The 18,806-nt window shown below is 41.0% G+C and overlaps 1 protein-coding gene and 1 long non-coding RNA gene across 5 annotated transcripts in view; one reads left to right on the top strand and one right to left on the bottom strand.

The window, feature by feature from the left end:
- LOC307202798 overlaps nt 1-2,307 on the bottom strand; it is a 39,855-nt gene extending 37,548 nt beyond the window's left edge. Inside the window, exons 1-2 of the long non-coding RNA XR_013833006.1 lie at nt 2,037-2,307; nt 122-195 (exon numbers count right to left, since the gene is read on the bottom strand). This is a non-coding gene — a long non-coding RNA (uncharacterized lncRNA). The remainder of the gene's footprint in view (nt 1-121; nt 196-2,036) is intronic.
- A 156-nt stretch (nt 2,308-2,463) lies between these two features.
- PALS1 (protein associated with LIN7 1, MAGUK p55 family member) overlaps nt 2,464-18,806 on the top strand; it is a 58,594-nt gene continuing 42,251 nt past the window's right edge. The window contains exons 1-3 of one of the 4 annotated variants that reach the window (XM_079951447.1): nt 2,464-2,751; nt 17,016-17,081; nt 17,511-17,726. The gene's annotated coding sequence lies outside the window, so the exon portion shown is untranslated. The remainder of the gene's footprint in view (nt 2,752-17,015; nt 17,082-17,510; nt 17,727-18,806) is intronic. The other 3 variants (XM_079951446.1, XM_079951445.1, XM_079951448.1) reach the window with 3 other exon arrangements.

The raw sequence follows: 18,806 nt of genomic DNA, 5'->3' as shown, positions 1-18,806 counted from the left end.
AGATCAATCTCATTGTTTTATTGTATTATTTCCAGAAAAAGTCCAAGGTTCAAATATTTCAGTTCAGGTTACTTTTTCTATTGCTTTATTTCAAGAAAGAAATACTGTAGAGGTTACTTACCAATAGTTACCGGTATGTTTTGAGTGTTATCTCCAAGTATTAATAGGTGAGCATTTCACATGGGGATGTTACTTCTGGAAAAAAGAATGTAGCTTAGTTTTAAAAGAAATCTGGACTGATGCCTGATGCAATTCCCTGAGAGGAGGTACACCTCAAAGGGACAGCACTCAGGAAGAGGCAGATGTTATTACAGCGGGTTACATACGCTTCAGGTTACAGACTCAGCTAACCCAGAAATAGTACCTCAGGTTAAGAACTTTGCTTCAGGATGAGAACAGAAATCGTGTTCTGGCGGCGCGGCAGCAGCGGGGGGCCCCATTAGCTAAAGTGGTGCTTCAGGTTAAGAACAGTTTCAGGTTAAGAATGGACCTCCAGAACGAATTAAGTTCTTAACCTGAGGTATACCACTGTATTAACTTTGGACCTTTTCATAACAGGCACGATCACTCTGCTTCCCGGCTTAAGCATTCGGAAGGAATACAGGGCCAATTCAGCTCCAAGGGGGTGCAGAATAGTCCTTATAATCAATTTGTTTGGGAATATTTACAGGGGACCTTATTTCCAAGTGTAATCAAATGTTAGTGGAAACAGCCCATTCTTCAGGGGGAATCTACTGGTTCCCACTTTCCTTTTAGTTGATTCACAATCCCCTCTTCACTTTCCTGCTGTGTTTTTGTATTGTAAACTACTCTGTGGTATTAAAATATACATTTCAGGTGACAAAGGCCAGGTATATCTGCTTGCCGCCCCCAGCCGACACTCTTATGTTAGTGGAGTGGGTTTATGCAACATAAAGTGAGAAGGAAGTGTTAAGGGCAAATTTTGTTCATGGGCTAGTGAGATGATGGCACAAATATATTTTAACTGCTGTTTGGCTCTGGTGCATGCTTATTATTATGAAAGAAATTCTCAAAGGAAAAGCACCAAGACTTTGGAACTCCCTATCAGTATCAGACAGGCACCTTTATTATACTTTTTGATACCTGCTTAAAATATTTTTGTTTAGGCAGGCCTATTCAGACATGTAGAACTTACATGTGTTTTAGTCTGTTTTTAGCATATGGGGGGGGGGGAACTAGTCTGAGGGTAGTTTCCCCCCCAAAGATCTTTATTGAAACTTAACATATATACATAATAACCTAAATTCCCAATGATTCCCTCACATAAAATATAGTATCTAAATTACAACAGCTGCATAATTATACACTTAATTATAAAATCCACCACCCACCCTCTACTTCCCTCCACAGCAATTCGACTTCTTTATATTTCTTTCTACCTTTTTTTCTTCGCCTTCTATAATAAATTATTTCTGTAATTCTGATTTTTCCTTCTTTCTTTATTAGTTTTGTTATTGCTTACATTTTTTATTCTAACCCTATTAGCATATCATTTTTAGAATATTTTGACATATAATCTTTGAAATACTTCCACTCCATTCTTAACTTTTGATTTGATATCTTAAAATTTTTAGCATATTGTTGATTTTAATTAGCTTTTGAAATGGTTTTTAATCATATTTTATTGATAAATGAAACGTTTTATTTAGGGAAGTTTTTTAATATTTAATGCTGTATTGTTTTTAACACTTGATTGGGAGCCGCCCAGATGGGCGGGGTATAAATAATAAATTATTATTGTTGTTGTTGTTGTTATTTTGGAGCTGCTTTGTGTAAATTGTTTTATGTACACCACCAAGCGGGTTTTGTTAAATAAAAAGGCCAACATGTGGTCTTTGGCTTTTTACAAATGAGCTAACACCTTTTGTTAATTATAAGTTACCTTGCATTTACATTTAACTTAATTAATTAACTAAAGGCCTGCTTATTGTTCACAAAATGGTTTATAATCATCTGAACGCGGCCCGCCACGTAAACGCGTGAGAGAAACTTAACCCAGGGTTGAGAAACTTCACCTGCTCCATTTCTACCTACAGAGAGGTTGTTATAAGCGGAGTGGGCAGGGGCAGCGCCAACCCCGCCTTCCTTCCCCTCAAGAGTTCTCACGACCACCCGCCTCACACGGCTAAAGGTATTTTCGACGGTTCTGGCAAACTGCGGTTGGAGGTGATCAGGAGACGCGGAGCTGGGGGGGGGGGAGGAATTCGCGCGAGGTAGCTGCGCGTGAGGGAGCGCGAGAAGAAACTCGCTCGCGCTCAGCTACCGTGACGTCTGGAGAACACTCGGCAGCAGAGGGCAGGCGCACGTTTCCAGAAGCAAGCCCCTACCCTCGCGAGGAGGGGCTTGAGGATGGGGCGGGAGAGGGAGAGAGAGAGGCGAGATGGGGGGGGGGAGGAGAGAGAGAGAGAGAGAGAGAGAGAGAGAGAGACTGGTGCGCACATGCGCGCAGCGTGGGAAGTCGGTTTCGTTGCTGGGGATCTGGCACAGGAGGCGGGGCGGCGGCGGCGGCGGCCGAAGTTGTGGTGCTGGGCTCTGCCTTCCTCCCTGGGCGGCTGCGCGCGGGGTGAATTGGGAGGGCTGTGTCTCGCTGCCTGTCTCCGGCCCGCGTCTGTTATTCTGAGGGGCCTCAAGTGAAGAAGCGGAGCTACCGGGCGCGCGCCTCCTCCTCCTCCTCCCTCTCTTGATTTAGGCTGAGCCTCGTCCGGTGCTGCTTTCAGTAGGAACGCGAAGGTGAGACGCCCTTTTTCTGACTTAGCCCTGAAGCCGCTCAACAGGTCTCCGAGAGAGAGAGAGAGAGAGAGGCAGGCGGGGGGAGGCGCGTTGGAAGTTGGTCCCCAAAGTTAGTCGCCCAGCCCTTCTCCCGTGTGTGCGTTTGGGCTCTTGTGGGAGCCGAGACCCCTTTCCTGAGCCGTCTGGTTGCGGGGAGTGTGCCGGGGAGAAGGTGGCGCTGCTCCTCTTACATGTTGTCTTCCTCAGCCTCTTCCTCCTTCTCCCTCCCCTGTGCGCGCGCGCGCGCGCCCGTGTGTGTGTATGTGTGTGAACTTTTGTCTCCGTGTCTGGCTGGTTACTTCTCGAGACCTTTCCCACCCCCGCCTTTCCTCCGTGCTTTCTCTTCCTGCCTGTTTATATCTCCTGTCTCTATCTGTGTACGTGCCTGAGTAGAAACTGAAGAGGCAGTCTTGTTTGTTGACATTTATTCTCTCCCCCCCCCCTTTTACGCTCTTTTGCGTTAATCCTCAGGTATTTGCAGTTTGTGTGTAACCCGCGTCTTGGGCTGCTTCCTCAAAGGACCCCTTTTGCCATCCCTGTCTCTTGGGTTTCCTTTAGGTGCAGCTATTTCCATTGTTGGCTCACACACGTTCTATTTCAGTGTGTCCTGTGCTTAATCCGGCCCCCTTTTCGCAACCTGCTGGAAGTCCCATGTTTGGGGAGTTGGCCTTGTAAAGCCATTAGTCTCTGCCGGCATGGAGGGCGTTTGCAGGAAGGATTACCTTGTGTACCGGCAACACGCTATCTATTCCGAATTACGTGCTGGGTGGGTTAATGTTGCGATACCATTTGGAACCTCTGATCGGAAAAGTGGGGTTTTTGAAGTATTTTGTAGATAAAGCTGTCTTGTCTCTGTGAATGTATCTTGGGACTGTAATAAGTATTAAAACACCAAGCTCTGAGTCTGCACCCCACCCACCCCAATTTCTTTGTTTTGGTCAATCTTGGAAGAAAGTTGGAACTGTATATAGGACATATGGCAGTGTATATTATCATATTGCCCAGCAAGAGTAGAAAAGAGAAGAGATGTTTTTGCTTTTGCTGAACAGTAAGTGATAACTATATATTTTGTGGGTTTTTTAGCCAATATTTCAGAAAACTCTGTAGGATTTTAGAAAAGGGGGAAAGTAAATATCTGAAATATGCCATCTCTGTGGTTCTGCATTGATTGCCTCAGTTGGAATGACAATATATGTTGACAATTCAGTTTGAAAATGCTAAGTTGAATTAAGTAGTTGAACCTTAGTATAAAAGGAACACAGAAAGAGTTCCACAAATTTTGGAGCCAGTGAGCTTCAGATTTCTCACTTCCTGTTCTACAGAGGAAGTTGTATTCTCAAATGTAAATGCAGGTGAGGATTATATGAGATCACTTTCTTTTTAATTAAGTATAAAAAACCACTTAAAGGCTATAGTATATTCTTAAATAATATGCAGTATCTGGTTATCAAATGCAAAATAAATAATCTTGTTCAAATACTGTAGTTTGAACTGAAGAAAACAGTAGTGTTGCCCCTAGAAACATTTTCTGCAGTAAACACTGTTTAAAAAGGCTTGCTAGTCAATGTGTTTGTTTTTAAAAAGATTGCAAACCATTTGTTGAATTTATTTCCTGCCCTTCATCGTAATTGATCTGAGTGGGTAACAATGTAAACAACAATAAAGCATAAAAATCCAGTTAAGCATAAATAATACTGTAATCACTTGCACTTAAACAAGAACACTGATAACTGTATCACTATGCAGGCTGTAGATGTACATACTTGGAAGGCTTGTGGAAGAGAAAGGTTTTCAACAGGCACTGATCACTTAATAGTTCTTATTTGAAGCAGGTGACCTGAAAACATGATTCTATCATTGCTAACATATTGCTCGGCTAATGTCACTTAAAGTTACGGGGCAGAGTTCAGCCACAAGCCAACCAAAGGGGAACAGCAGTAGCTCAATGTTAGGGCATGTGTGTTCCATGTAAAGGTCCTAGATTTAGCCCCTGGTGCCTCCAAATAGGGCTGAAACTGATGAGTTGTTGCCAGCAAGATAGATCAATAGCCTAGCACGATATAAGGCTATTTCCTATATTCCACTGGTCAAAGTTAAGCACTTCTAAGTTGCATTGTTTGCAGTGGGACAGACATCAGCACATAGGCTGAAATCTAATTGATGTCAGTGACTTAAAATGCTTAATAGGTCATATGCATGGTTTGTGTTGTATTAGAGTGGTGGTTTTATTGGTGTGTTATTTATATTGTATTTTTAATGTTTATTCGCCTTAAGTAGCAATGAGTGAAAAGGCAGCTGTTAAATATTAAAGATACATAAATGCAAAACAGTTGTTTTGCTTATGTCTTTCTGAATTGCTGTTAGACTTCTCTAGGCTGGGTAATAGGATGGTGTAGGCGTGGGTAGCTTGCTTTTAATGGTAAATAAAGATTGTTCATGCTCAAAATATAAGACCTATGGTAGGAATCAACCTTGGAAGAAACTGTTAATTCTGGGGGGGGGGGGGGAAATAAGTGGCTTTCCTTTTAATCTTTTTCCATAGTAGTGAGATAACTTTTTTGAGGCTAGAAGATGAATTCTAAATTTGGTTTCTTGGTTAGCAACAGTAGAATTAAGTGAGACCTTTAGAGTTAATGAGCTAAGACGTGATCAGCTAGGCTTTTTTCTCCTGCTGGGTGGTCGATAAGTCATTCTTGAGCTAGTAGTATTAAGGATCTGCTTTGGCCATTGAATCAACCTATTCTATCCTGTCATTTAAAGCTTAAAAGGGCACCAGCTAGCAACAAGTCAATCTGGTTCAAATTTCTAGTATGCTCCATCCTGTGGGCCCAGTGTGTTACAATATTTATAAAAGATTAAAATTAAAACCTACCTATCTTCTGGCTTAGCCCTAGCCAGCCAAAGTGGGCCCAAACAGAAACTTGGCACCATTTTTTGTTTATTTTCAATTAACCTTTGATCATGTCACAATTTAATTTTTATATTCTTATTCTATTTATATTCCTTTCAGTGGTTGTAGGTATAGATTATCACTAATATGGCATATTTGTATTGCCTGTCTCTCAGAATCTGCTTTCTTTATGCAAATATTTGGGGAAGGTGTACTTCATTTTGTGACTATCTAAACAGGAGGTGGGCATTGGCTAAAGGGATTTTTATTAAGGTGTGTAATTAATCTATCATTGTCTCAAAAATTCATACTATAGAAGTATGAATTTAAGCTTCCCTGTGCCAGAAATAAGACTTTAAAGGCAACAGGAAGAAAGGCAGAATTGTGTTCAATATTTTTTTCATCAAAGTTTACAACAAATTTGATCTACAGGTCAGCCCTGGATGTAAAATAGTTTTAAAAATGTTTGAAATGAAAAACAAGTCTTGGATAATTAAAGAAGCACAGATCATATAGGAAATAAACTTCATCATGAATTTAAGAGTTGGAGCCTTGCAAATGTAATGATATGCTTAGAAACCAATTCATGTAGATGTGCTATAACAGTTTTAAATAAATTAATGTGAACTTAATACCACTTGCTAGTTATTACAAATATAAAATCTGTTTCTGATTATTCTTACTGTGAATCATTGCCTGAATAAGTTTAAATTTCTGGATTAGAGCAATTTTATAGTGACTATTAAGTATCTTACCTGGGTGAAACTTCAGAGATGTAAGCAGATTCTTTTGAAATATGTGGATTTCCTTTTTATTGCTGAACTTTTTAAACACTAAGAACACACTCCAGCTGAAACTAAGTACTTTGTCCCATTAATTTCAACAGGAGAATTAAATGTGTGCTTAAATCTCTCCCACTGAAATCAGTGAGACTTAAAAGTACTTAACTTTTCTTGGATTACACACAAGTGAGTTTAAGCTGAGCCACTTATTCCATGTTTTAACACCATATTACATTTTTGTATGTATACATTCCACAAACAACAGTGTAATACTGATAGCAATAGCAATTATAGTCTGAAATGAATCTACAAGACATGGTGAAATAGTGATGGATTAATTCCTCAGTTTGATTTGGAATTGAAAACTGGCAATATCACTATAATAAATATAAGCACTTACTGTATAAGCAAAAAAAGGCTTCTAATATGTCAGTAAAACTATCTGATTATAGAATGAGAAGTAAGGAGCTGGAACAGCGCATCGGTTCAGTCTGAAGCATGCTGCGGTGCCAATGAAAATATTCCAAACTTGAAGAGGAACAATCACTTACTTTGCTCATTAGAGCCATTGTGATGGTTCATTTAGTACACAAGATGCAATTAGATCTAACAGTTTTATCCAGTGTTCATACCCACCACCATTTATTTGTCAGTGGAAGTCATTCTCATCCAGTAAAACACATGTGATGAGATACAACTTTATTGCGGTAAAGTTAAAGGGACCCCTGACCATTAGGTCCAGTCGTGACCAACTCTGGGGTTGCGGCGCTCATCTCGCTTTATTGGCCGAGGGAGCCGGCGTACAGCTTCCGGGTCATGTGGCCAGCATGACTAAGCCACTTCTGGCGAACCAGAGCAGCGCATGGAAACACCGTTTACCTTCCTGCCAGAGCGGTACCTATTTATCTACTTGCACTTTGACATGCTTTCGAACTGCTAGGTTGGCAGGAGCAGGGACCGAGCAACAGGAGCTCACCCCTTTGTGGGGATTCGAACCGCCGACCTTCTGATCAGCAAGTCCTAGGCTCTGTGGTTTAACCCACAGCGCCACCCGTGTCCCTTTATTGCTGTAGCGGACATCAATTCCATGTGTCTTGATCAAGTCAAAATTTAGCCATCTTCTCTCAGTGTCCTGCCAGCTGCTCCTTAGGCATGTATATCTCTGTGTATATACTGCAGTAGTTCAGTCTCAACCACCTGGTTGAAATACGAGTGTGATTCTGAACCTGGTGCATGCTCAGTGTGTTGGATGTCCCTGACTGATAGCTGCTGCATTTGGAGCATCTGTTACTACCTGTGTCTGCTTGATCACCTCCCCTTTTTAGGTTTGCTGTATTGCTAGTGAATGCATTATCAAAATTCAAAGAAAGGGGCAACTTGCAGATCTTGTTGCTGTCTTGCCACCAACTCCAAGCACCAAAACAGCAATGGCAATGCATTCAGTAGCGAGACAGCAAGCACACCGAAAGCAGATAGATGGTGACCTCTCACCAAAATATTAATATTTTATGGTTCCAAATCTGTCATCTGGCAACTTAACACTGACCAGGGAATACTTGCATCACAAAATTCAAAGAAAGGGGCAACTTACAGATCTTGCTGCTGTCTTACCACCAACTCTAAACACCCATTCCCAGTTACCAGTTGAAGTAAATTAGTAAAGGTAAAAGGTAAAGGACCCCTGGATGGTTAAGTCCAGTCAAAGGCGACTATGGGGTGCAACACTGATCTCAGGCCGAGGGAGCCAGTGTTTCTCCACAGACAGCTTTCCGGGTCATGTAGCCAACATGACTAAACCACTACTGGCACACGGAGGACTCTGACAAGTGCAGTGCAGTTGTCCATCAGCCTCAGCAGAAAGAATGAAAAGTAAAAACAATAATTTTAATAATTTTATTATTTATACCCTGCCCATCTGGCTGGATATCCCCAGCCACTCTGGGCAGTTTGCAGCATATAAAAACATAGTAAAAAATGAAGCATTAAAAACTTGCTGAAATGTTAGCTTTCGGGTCCTATTTGAGGTGCTTACCTTTGAAGTCTTGTGTGGACTGGAATCAATAGAGATTGCCCCTCCATTTATGAATCTCCCATATTAATTGACATCCTCTGATAAGACCTTCATTTAACACCAGTACATTAGTTCTCAACAACTAGGAACAGAACCTTTCTTACTAATTCCTCCCTTGTTGGAGAAGCTGTAAGATCCATTTTCCCCCTCTTACTTTGTTATATAATGGAGGGCTGGTCTTTAGTAATAATGTTTGCTACTGAAAACTGAATTTCTTGATTATTTATAAAACATATTGTAGGAGCCACATTGAACCTTAAATCTGGAATACAAATATTTTAAATAAATCTTGCTGGTCAAACTCTGTACTTAACTGACTGGTGTCAGGCTGGTTAAACATTTTGTAGGGAAGTAAACTTACGTGTACATTATTTGCTAGTTTAAGTTACTGCCTATCAGTTTAATTAGTTGTTGATGTATGAGAGTACTTAACTGGACTCTGGTATATTGACTTGTTAAAGCTTATCTTGTGAATTTCTTACCATGCTGTGGTTCTTCAGTTAGCTGAGCACTCACAAGGCAGGCAGACCTTGTTGCCTCATGCCCTCTACCCTGTGGCAGGAGGCATCCCATCAGTTTTTAGCAGATATTCATGACAAGCCCAACTTTTAGGGACCTGAGGTGTAGTGAAGAGTTTGCAGGAAGCATACAAATACTGTAATTCAAATTTGGAAGGGAACTTCAATTCCAGTTTGGAATGAAGGGTTATGAGCATGACTCTGACACAGATTCTGAATCTAATCAACATTTTGAAATGTATTTTATAAAGCCCCACATTGCACCGTCAATCAATTTGCAGTTTGGATCCCTCTGCATTTCTGAACGTGCAGGTAACAGCAGTTAACAGGAGTGCCTTTTATCAATTTTAACTGGAATTCCAGCTGTTTGCATTCCTAAAGTTAGATCTGGACATGGTCATTCATTCCCAGGCCAGCTCCAGTTCGTTTGGATATACCTCACTTTGTGAGACTGCCTTTGAGGACAGACTTCAAACTACATTTGATCCAGAATGCTGTGCCAGGCTTGTTGTCTGGGGCTAGCAGGACTGATAATGCAATGCCAGTTAAGTACCAACATCTCTGGACATCACTTTTGCCAACCTCAATTCAAAATGCCCACTTTGGTCTTCAGAAACGTAAGCTGTCTGTGTTGGGCTGAGGTTCAGAGAAATTATTCTCCTCCAGCCTGAACCTGCTGAAGAACTTGGCTCTGCTTTCTAAGTCCTTGTGGTTTTCCACTGATGGTTTGTTTATTTGGGGATGAAGAGACAGGACTTTTTATTGCAATGTCCAAATTATGAAAGCGTCTTCCTAGGCAGGTTTCTGACTCCTTCACTGCCTGCTTTTAAAGTGCACATTTAAGCCAGTTTTATTTCAGTGGGCATATTTTAGTTAGGTCCTTTTAAGATTTATGTTGCTGATATTTTGCTATTTGCTATACGCTTTATTGGATTTCAGTATTGGCTGCTTTGAATTTATATTGCACAGAATAGGGTGTCATTTTTAACAAATGTATTTCATATTCATGGGCAAAGAAAGCATTCTACAATGGAACATAGGGGCAGGGATGGGCAGAATTCATGCTTTCAGGAACTACAGTGGTACCTCTGGTTACAAACTTAATTTGTTCCGGAGGTCCGTTCTTAACATGAAGCACCACTTTAGCTAATGGGGCCTCCCGCTGCTGCCGCGCCGCCGGAGCACGATTTCTGTTCTCATCCTGAAGCAAAGTTCTTAACCCGAGGTACTATTTCTGGGTTAGCGGAGTCTGTAACCTGAAGCATCCGTAACCTGAAGCGTATGTAACCCTAGGTACCACTGTACTTTGATTGTAGACACCTGGAGCAGTATCCAACTAATGGGTCCTCTCTGTGTAAGGACTCTCATGTGCAACAGAACTTCCCCCCCTGTTTTCCTACTGCACTTTCCTCAAATTTGCTCCAGAGTGTGTGGGGAACCCCTAGAACACATGGGACACACAGAGGAAGGAGAAAGGGAAGTTTTGCTGCACAAGTGGAAATCCTTGTGCTAACAGGCCATCTTTCTTAGCACTACTTTGAATACAATTCAAGTTGGCTACAAAACATTTAGAAATTTACCAATAGGTCCTGCTTTATCAGATGTATTCTGTGGGAGGCTCATGTGTCTGCTTGCTACATTGAATCTGAAGGATAATATTTTAGCTTGACACAGTTCTTCTGTTATATGTATTAAAGGTAAAGGTACCCCTGCCCGTACGGGCCAGTCTTGACAGACTCTGGGGTTGTGCGCCCATCTCACTTAAGAGGCCAGGGGCCAGCGCTGTCCGGAGGACACTTCCGGGTCACGTGGCCAGCGTGACATCGCTGCTCTGGCGAGCCAGAGCCGCACACGGAAACGCCGTTTACCTTCCCGCTGGTAAGCGGTCCCTATTTATCTACTTGCACCCGGAGGTGCTTTCGAGCTGCTAGGTTGGCAGGCGCTGGGACCGAGCAGCGGGAGCGCACCCCGCCGCAGGGATTCGAACCGCCGACCTTTCGATCGGCAAGCCCTAGGCGCTGAGGCTTTAACCCACAGCGCCACCTGCGTCCCTGTTATATGTATTGGGTGCAACCAATTCAATCTCTGTGTTGCCCTGAGGATTTTCTCAAAATGCAAGGTACATCTTTAGTGGCAGATCATGCATTTTTTTTCCAGCCTGCATGATTGGTTCTTCATGAGTTAAAGAGGGGACTTGCAATTGTCAATCAGACGGTACACTGCTTTGAAGCTGGGTCTTTCCACATACTGGAAACAGTGTCACACTGGAGTGAACAAGAAAGATCCTGTACCTCAGCCTTCCATCATCTTCCATCATCCCTCATCATTAGCCATGCTGACTTGGACTGATGGGAATTAGAGCCCTCCAGGTTGGGGAAAACAGCAATGCATTGCTATATGTTACTTTCCTATTCAATCAAAGCATTCATGCCACAAGTAAACGCTGTCGTCATGCAGGATACCCTCTAAACCTGTGCAGCAATTAACTACAGTCAGTTTGTGCTATTGGGTGTGTCATGGCTTCTATCTCACATCCAGTGCCACATGAGGCTCCCTGTGTGGCTTCTCAAGTTGTGGCTTATACAGGCACCCAAACCAAGCTCCTTGGGAACACTGTGGCTGGTTTTGTTGTTCACATGATAGCAACTTGGATGACCATCTGTCAGGGGTGCTTTAGTTGAGATTCCTACATTAGAGGACTAGAGGTTGGACTAGATGACCTTTGGGGTCCCTTCCAGCTCTACGATTCTAAGTTAGACTTGGTGCAGTGGACATACTTTTCCAGTTAATATATCATAGGTCTTGTGACATCTTACTGGACTGAGGAGCCTAATGTAAGAACACTGCATGTAGGGTCTCTAGGATCTTATTTATTAGGGTAAAGTCTAAGACATGAGGATTCAACAGCAGACATTCACTTATTTTATGCTATCTAAATTTAAAGAAAAAGTTACGAAGAACTATTAACAGGCAAAAACTGGTACACCCCAAGAAGTGTGCATTATATGTTCCACTAATCTACTTCAACAAAATTTTAACTTTCACTTAGGTCACATGTGAATTCTAAGCTTGATTTTGGGTTGGGGGGTTGTGTGTGTGTGAAAGAGAGAAAGGGGGACGGGTGAGGGAGAGAGATGTTTTATAGGAATACTGTCAAAGAGAGAAATGTTTCCTGAGGATACGTCATAAAATTCAATTACCGGTAATTAAAACTTCGGTGCTGATCAGTTTGACTGGTAGATATTCATTATACTACTGATATAATTAAACAATGAATTTTTAGAAAAAAAGATAACAGAAAATGTTAGGTGTAATTTTCATTACAGAAAAGTTTCCAATGCTGAAAATATGTCATTTGAGTATGTTGCAGTTGCCATTAGACCAAGAAAACCTCACCCTTTTCAAGTTCCTGAGTAGGGCAAGGACTGACTCTGATGTTGTGCTAGGCCCATGGGAATGAGTTTCCTTTCTTCTGCTCAACTCAGAGCTAGTGAGCAGTTTGTCTTTGCCATGCTGGCCTCAGAAGGACTTGTTCCCTCTTGGGCCAGATCTTCTCTTTGATGTTACATTGAACTTTAGAGTTGCCTAGTACTCCTTCCAGCTCATTGTGGGAACAAGGCCCACCTTTCCTTCCCAGCTCTGAACTGGGTAATGCAAGTGGGGCCTCATCCTTTCAGCCATGCTGGACTGCAGAGTTCAAGCATAACTTCAAAGACATCTATCCTTTCCCCGCTTGGGAGTGTCAAGTCTTTGGTGAGTTCAGGTTTTGGCAGACCTTGCTGAAATCCTTAACTGATAGGTTCATATACCTTTTCGTAGTTAAGGTAATACATATATGATTCTAGAAATATCACAAAGAGAAACACAGAACTGCTTATTTTTCTGAAGTCAGGTAGACTTCACTGAATCTCCTGCTTAACAAATGCCTCTAATAGCCTTTACTGCCTGTGCTAAGACCTAAAACTCCCACTGAACTAAACGATAGACTTAAAAAGTAAGAAAAGGCTGTGTTTTTCATTTCTCAGTTTAACCTTCTCTTCAGCTGATAATGCAGCATTCCTAAAACCACACTTAGAAATCTTATCTTAATTCCAGTCAAATGGTAAACATAAATGACATAGCTATGTATCATTCTGGTAGGTAAGTCAAAACTGGCTTCCCATGTGCAGTTGAAGCAATGATGGCACTGGAAACTCCCATGTTATAAAGAGAATTCTGCTTCATCTAGTGCACTGAAAAATGTGGTATGTCATGAGAGAAATAGTTGTCTCTGAAGCTTGCGAAATCTGATGTCATTGTGCTCTCAAAGTTCTAGTAAGTATAAAATGAATGGAATGAAACTAAAGTGATGACTAACCAATAACCACTCCTGCCTGAAACGGGAGTAGCCGAATCCTACTGTTCCTAGCTGACATCATCAACTGATTGATGGTCTCTTTCTTGTAAAACCCTAAAATATTCAGGAATGTCCCAGGTTATAAATTGCTTTATGATCCTCTTAACAATTGTATTAGTCTCTTGAGTTTAAAAGTGGTTCATAATTCCTATTTCAATTATCCTAAGAATAGTCCTTTGAATTATTTTTATAATACTTTATTCATTTTCCATTTTATATCATTTAAATATAATCTTATTTTTTTCACACTATTTAAAATATTTGTGTAAAAAGGTATAAATTGAAAATTTTACAAGTCTTCTTAAGTCAGTCCTGCTAGTGTTGTTAACTGGTTGCAGTTGTCCTTCAAATATTGTATAAATTTACCCCAAGTCTTTTTGGAAAGTTTCGGATTTTCCGGTTTCCTTTGCCAGCTCTGCATATTCCATCATCTTCGTCTGCCACTCTTCTATTGTTGGTAATTCCTGTTGCTTCCATTTTGGGGCTAGCAAAGTCCTTGCTGCCGTTGTTGCATATCTAAACAGTTTTTGGTCTTTCTTTGGAATTTCTTCAGCTACTATACCCAATAAGAATGCTTTTGGTTTTTTGACAAATATACTTTTGTACATTTTCTTTAACTCATTATTTATCATTTCCCAGAAAACCTTTCCTTTACTACATGTCCACCACATATGATAGAAATTCCCTTCCTTTTCTTTACATTTCCAACATTTCTTCTCTTTTGTCTTATATATTTTAGCAAGTTTAGTTGGTGTTAAATACCACCTATACATCATTTTCATAATATTTTCTTTTAATGCTCTACAGGCAGTAAATTTTCTTCCTTCATTCCATAACCTTTCCCGTGCCTCTAACAAATAGTCCTGTGAATTAAGCCATTACTTCCATTTTAAAGATTACAAACTGAGGAGGCTGTGGTCTCAAGGTCCATCAGGTGCTCCAATGGCTCAGATTTAATGCACTTCTGGGCTGTGATAGCCATGAGGCATTTGAGAATTATATAGGAAAATCTTACATATGATTGTAGTCTCAGTGTATAATTTAACCTTCAACAGGGTGAGGAACCTTTATAAAATAAAATGCCTTAAACCTGGCCCAGCAGCATATAGTTGCCCCAACGCCCATGCAGTTGTTTCAACAAAATTGTCACAATCTGGCTGCTGCATTTTGCACTAACTGCAACTTCTAGTCAAGAGTTAACACACATAAGAGTGCATTGCAATAATTCACTCTTGAGATTGCACTGCATATATCACTGTAGCCATTTGTGGCATATCGGCCAAAGCTAGTAGAAAGCACTCCTAGCCACTGAAGACACTTGGCCTCCAGCATCAGCAGCATCAGCAATCGAGAAGTACTCTTAGCCTAACAGCCTGCTTCTTCAGATGTAGTTCAACTCCATCCTGAACATGCAGTTGATCAGATCAGACCTAGGAACTATTCACACATAGGACTTTGATCTTACCAGGAGTGAGGTTTTTTTTTTTTATTCACCACTCCAGCCCACCTCTTAAGTCCAGGTACTGGCTAAGGTCTTGTGCAGTAATACATGATTCAGATGTTACAGAGAAATAGAGATGTGTGTCATCAGCATACTGATGACTCTGTGTCTGTGACCCAGACCACCTAATTACTGCACCCAGCTGCTTCATCTAGAAGTTAAATAGCATTTGGGGAAGGGGCACTGCAGCATCCTACAACACAATTGCAAAGGAGCTGAAAGGCAGTCATCCAACGCGTTGTTGTTTAGTCGTTTAGTCATGTCCGACTCTTCGTGACCCCATGGACCAGAGCACTCCAGGCACTTCTGTCTTCCACTGCCTCCCGCAGTTTGGTCATACTCATCCTGGTAGCTTCGAGAACACTATCCAACCATCTTATCCTCTGTTGTCCCCTTCTCCTTGTGCCCTCCATCTTTCCCAACATCAGGGTCTTTTCCAGGGAGTCTTCTCTTCTCATGAGGTGGCCAAAGTACTGGAGCCTCAGCTTCACGATCTTTCCTTCCAGTGAGCACTCAGCGCTGATTTCCTTAAGAATGGATAGGTTTGATCTTCTTGCAGTCCATGGGACTCTCCAATGCTTACTGTCTGGAAATGATCACAGAAGTAGTGGAACCTCCTATACTGTGTCCCCAACTTGCATAGGTAATCCAGGAGGATTCCATGGTTCATGCTATTGAAAGCTACAGCAAAAGTCAAGCAAGAGTAACAGAGTAGCACTCATTCATCCCCTCCCCCAAGACAGTGGTTCATAAGGGGTGTGGTGCACCACACAGGTGTGGCAGGAGAGGATAGCAAGTGTGGTAGGAATATTCAAGGACAATCAAAGAAACTTTTAAACATTTCAGTACAGTATAGTTAGTATTTTTAAAAAATTTTTTAAAAAATATATGATCAGAAACAGTATCCATGCCTCTCTTCAAGAGCATGGGCTATTATTCTACAGTTCTCCACGACATATTGTGAATAGGGATTTTCAACTCTGACAATTATGAAAGATCAGAAAAGAGAAAGGCTTCTTTGTGGTGTTGAGGAGATGAGAGTGTTTATCTCACATTAGACCTAATATAAATGAGATTACCCAGCAAAAGCAAGCTCCCACCTCTCACTGAGTTTGTATAATACTTAAGGTACATATGTGAGAGGCTTGTTTATAATTATATTTTGAGAATGATTCATGTTCTTATGTAGCTGCGTTCTTTTATACTTTCTCATGGTCATATTACAAAGTAGTTGTGTTCTATGTGTTTTAGCACTGCTACGAGTTGTTTCTTTTTGTTTTCCAATGCATTTCTTACCAATAAAAAATTCTGTGTGGCACAAGCAAATTTTTATTCCGAAGGGGGAGGTTCCAGAGAAGCGAATTGCCAGGAGCTAAGGAGCAGTTAACCATGATGTTGAACTGTGTTGGAAGGAGGTTTGGATCTGAAGTGTGTCTTGCATTTGTTCATAGAGAAGTTGTCAATTCTCCCCCATCCCTGGTGTCCCATACTGTAACCACTCTTGGTAGCCCTTTGATCATCAAGTGGATTTTTGGAGGACATGAAAGGCTGTACCAAGAAATGGGGTATGAAAAGCCACTGTGTTCATGAATCACTGTGTGTTGTTCTTTGGAACAGTGTTTAAAATTCGCCATGTGCATTTTGTACCTGGCTATCGGCACTTGCAACCGAGTGAAGATGCCTAGGTTCCAGGATGGTGCCTGACGTCTCCACCTTCTGGAGGTGCATGCCTGGGGATGCTTGGATCTTGACTGTTTTCACACACTAGCAACACATCCTGTAGAATTCTATTCATTACATTTTATCTGCACAATCAGAATGAATTTCAGGAACCAAAAAGTCATATTGAAAAATACCACTTTTGAACCGACTGGCCCCAAAATGGCAACTAGGCATTCTATTTTGACAACTGTAACTCTGGTTTGGCACCTAGCTTATATATCTGAGTTTCTAACACTGCTTTGGAGCCAATCAAAATGGGTTTCACAATATTTATAAATGAGACCTATAACACTTAATTGCATTTTCTAAGAGGTGGCATTGAAATTGTCATTTTACCTGTGCCAGGAAACTGATGTCTAATCCTCCAGGTTGTATTATTGATTGGTTGGAGAAACTAGAACTGCTTTGTAGGTGGGTAGACTCTTTTCCCCCCTTTGTGAATAAGCTTCACAGGAAATGAATAGTGGGGATATCTTTTCATGGTGGTTGGAAGACCAGTAAATCAGCTGAACTGTTAAGCAGTCCAGTCTTCAAGGTTTTCTAAAGTGCACACAGCATTAGTATAAGTGAACCTGATAGTTTACACTTTTACATTAAATCTACAATTATTATTTTTGCCTATCACATAAAGTGAATTTTCACCTGAGTCAGTATTAAGTGGTCTCAGATAACTGACGTAAATAGAGCAGATAGTTTACGTGCTGTTCTTTAGAGGTTTTGACATCATTACTTCTACTTACTAGGAAGCTTTAGCCATCTGCCAACTGAGCTTGATACAGCTAGTAGGAAGATGTAGTACAGCTTTGCATATGAGTAATCATCTAATTTTCTGTTTAACAGGCTTAGGATGCTAATCACTGTTACCTGACTTCAGTAGAAAAGAATCTGAGAAGACAGAGGAATGGCTGGTTGCGATTTCATGATTTAAGTTTTTGCTTTGCACAAGTTGCAGGCTAGCTGGCAGAGCTGTTGCTATGGAAACAAACAGTCAGCTCCTGAGAGTGCCAATGGAATGCTAATCTGGTATAAATGAGGAGTTCCAGCTGCTGCCCAAAGGTGGGAGACATGAGAGAGGAAATGAAGGGAATTAAACCATGTTCCATTATTTCAGTATATATCTACTCAATATTGGCATCTTTTTATATGTGCTTCAAAGACTGCAGTAGCTGGAAATAAAATGCTTCCATTATAAATACAAAAATTAAAGTCTTCCGTTAGTGTGGTCATTTCCCACCATCTACATATTTTAGATGTTTACTAGAAATTATGAAGTGACTTTGAACTTAATGTTGTTCTTAGCTAGTGCAATAATCAGGCTATGAAGATTGGTGCACTGGTGTGATTAATCAACATTCTTCAGTCACAGATTTAAGTCCTGCTAAATTGGTGAGACTGACAACAAGCAAGGAGTTGATTTGGGACTCTTAGTGTTGTTCTCCAACTCTTTCCAACAAATTCTAAATTTGATTAAAAATAATGCTCTTTTTTCTTTTACAGAAACTGTATTGTGGTATTGTTTAATTTAATTAAATTAATTAACTGCACATCTATAATGACCTTTGAACTTGTTTGTATTTGAAGACATCTTGCTCTGCTGTACAGTTGAAATCAATATGCTCAGATTCGATATGCAAGAAAATCTTTAAAACAATTCTGAGTAGTACTTATTATATTTATATACTAACCTTCATGGAGACCACAGGGTGACATAATAATAATAAATAATTTTTTTATTTATACCCTGACCTCCCTGGCCAGAGCCGGTCTCAGGGCAGCTAACACCAGTAAAATTACAATAAAAACATAAGGGGGGGGGGGGAGAGAAACCAGTTTATTAAAATATGGGTTAAAATACAATTTAAAATGCAGCCTCATTTTAATAGTAGCCCCTAGATCAAAAAAACCATAAGGGGAGGGAAACATAAGGGTCAGACTGAGTCCAAACCAAAGGCCAGGTGGAACAGCTCTGTCTTGCAGGCCCTGCAGAAAGATGTCAAGTCCCGCAGGGACCTAGTCTCTTGTTACAGAGCGTTCCACCAGATCGGGGCCAGTATTGAAAAGGCCCTGGCCCTTACAACATGAAACACCTTGGTCTTGCCTTGGTAATGGACTGGATGAGAGCCAACAAACAATCTC

The sequence above is a fragment of the Podarcis cretensis genome (assembly GCF_951804945.1).
Source record: "Podarcis cretensis genome assembly, chromosome: 1".
Taxonomy (NCBI): Eukaryota; Metazoa; Chordata; class Lepidosauria; order Squamata; family Lacertidae; genus Podarcis; species Podarcis cretensis.
This window is presented reverse-complemented; position numbering and strand designations above follow the sequence as displayed.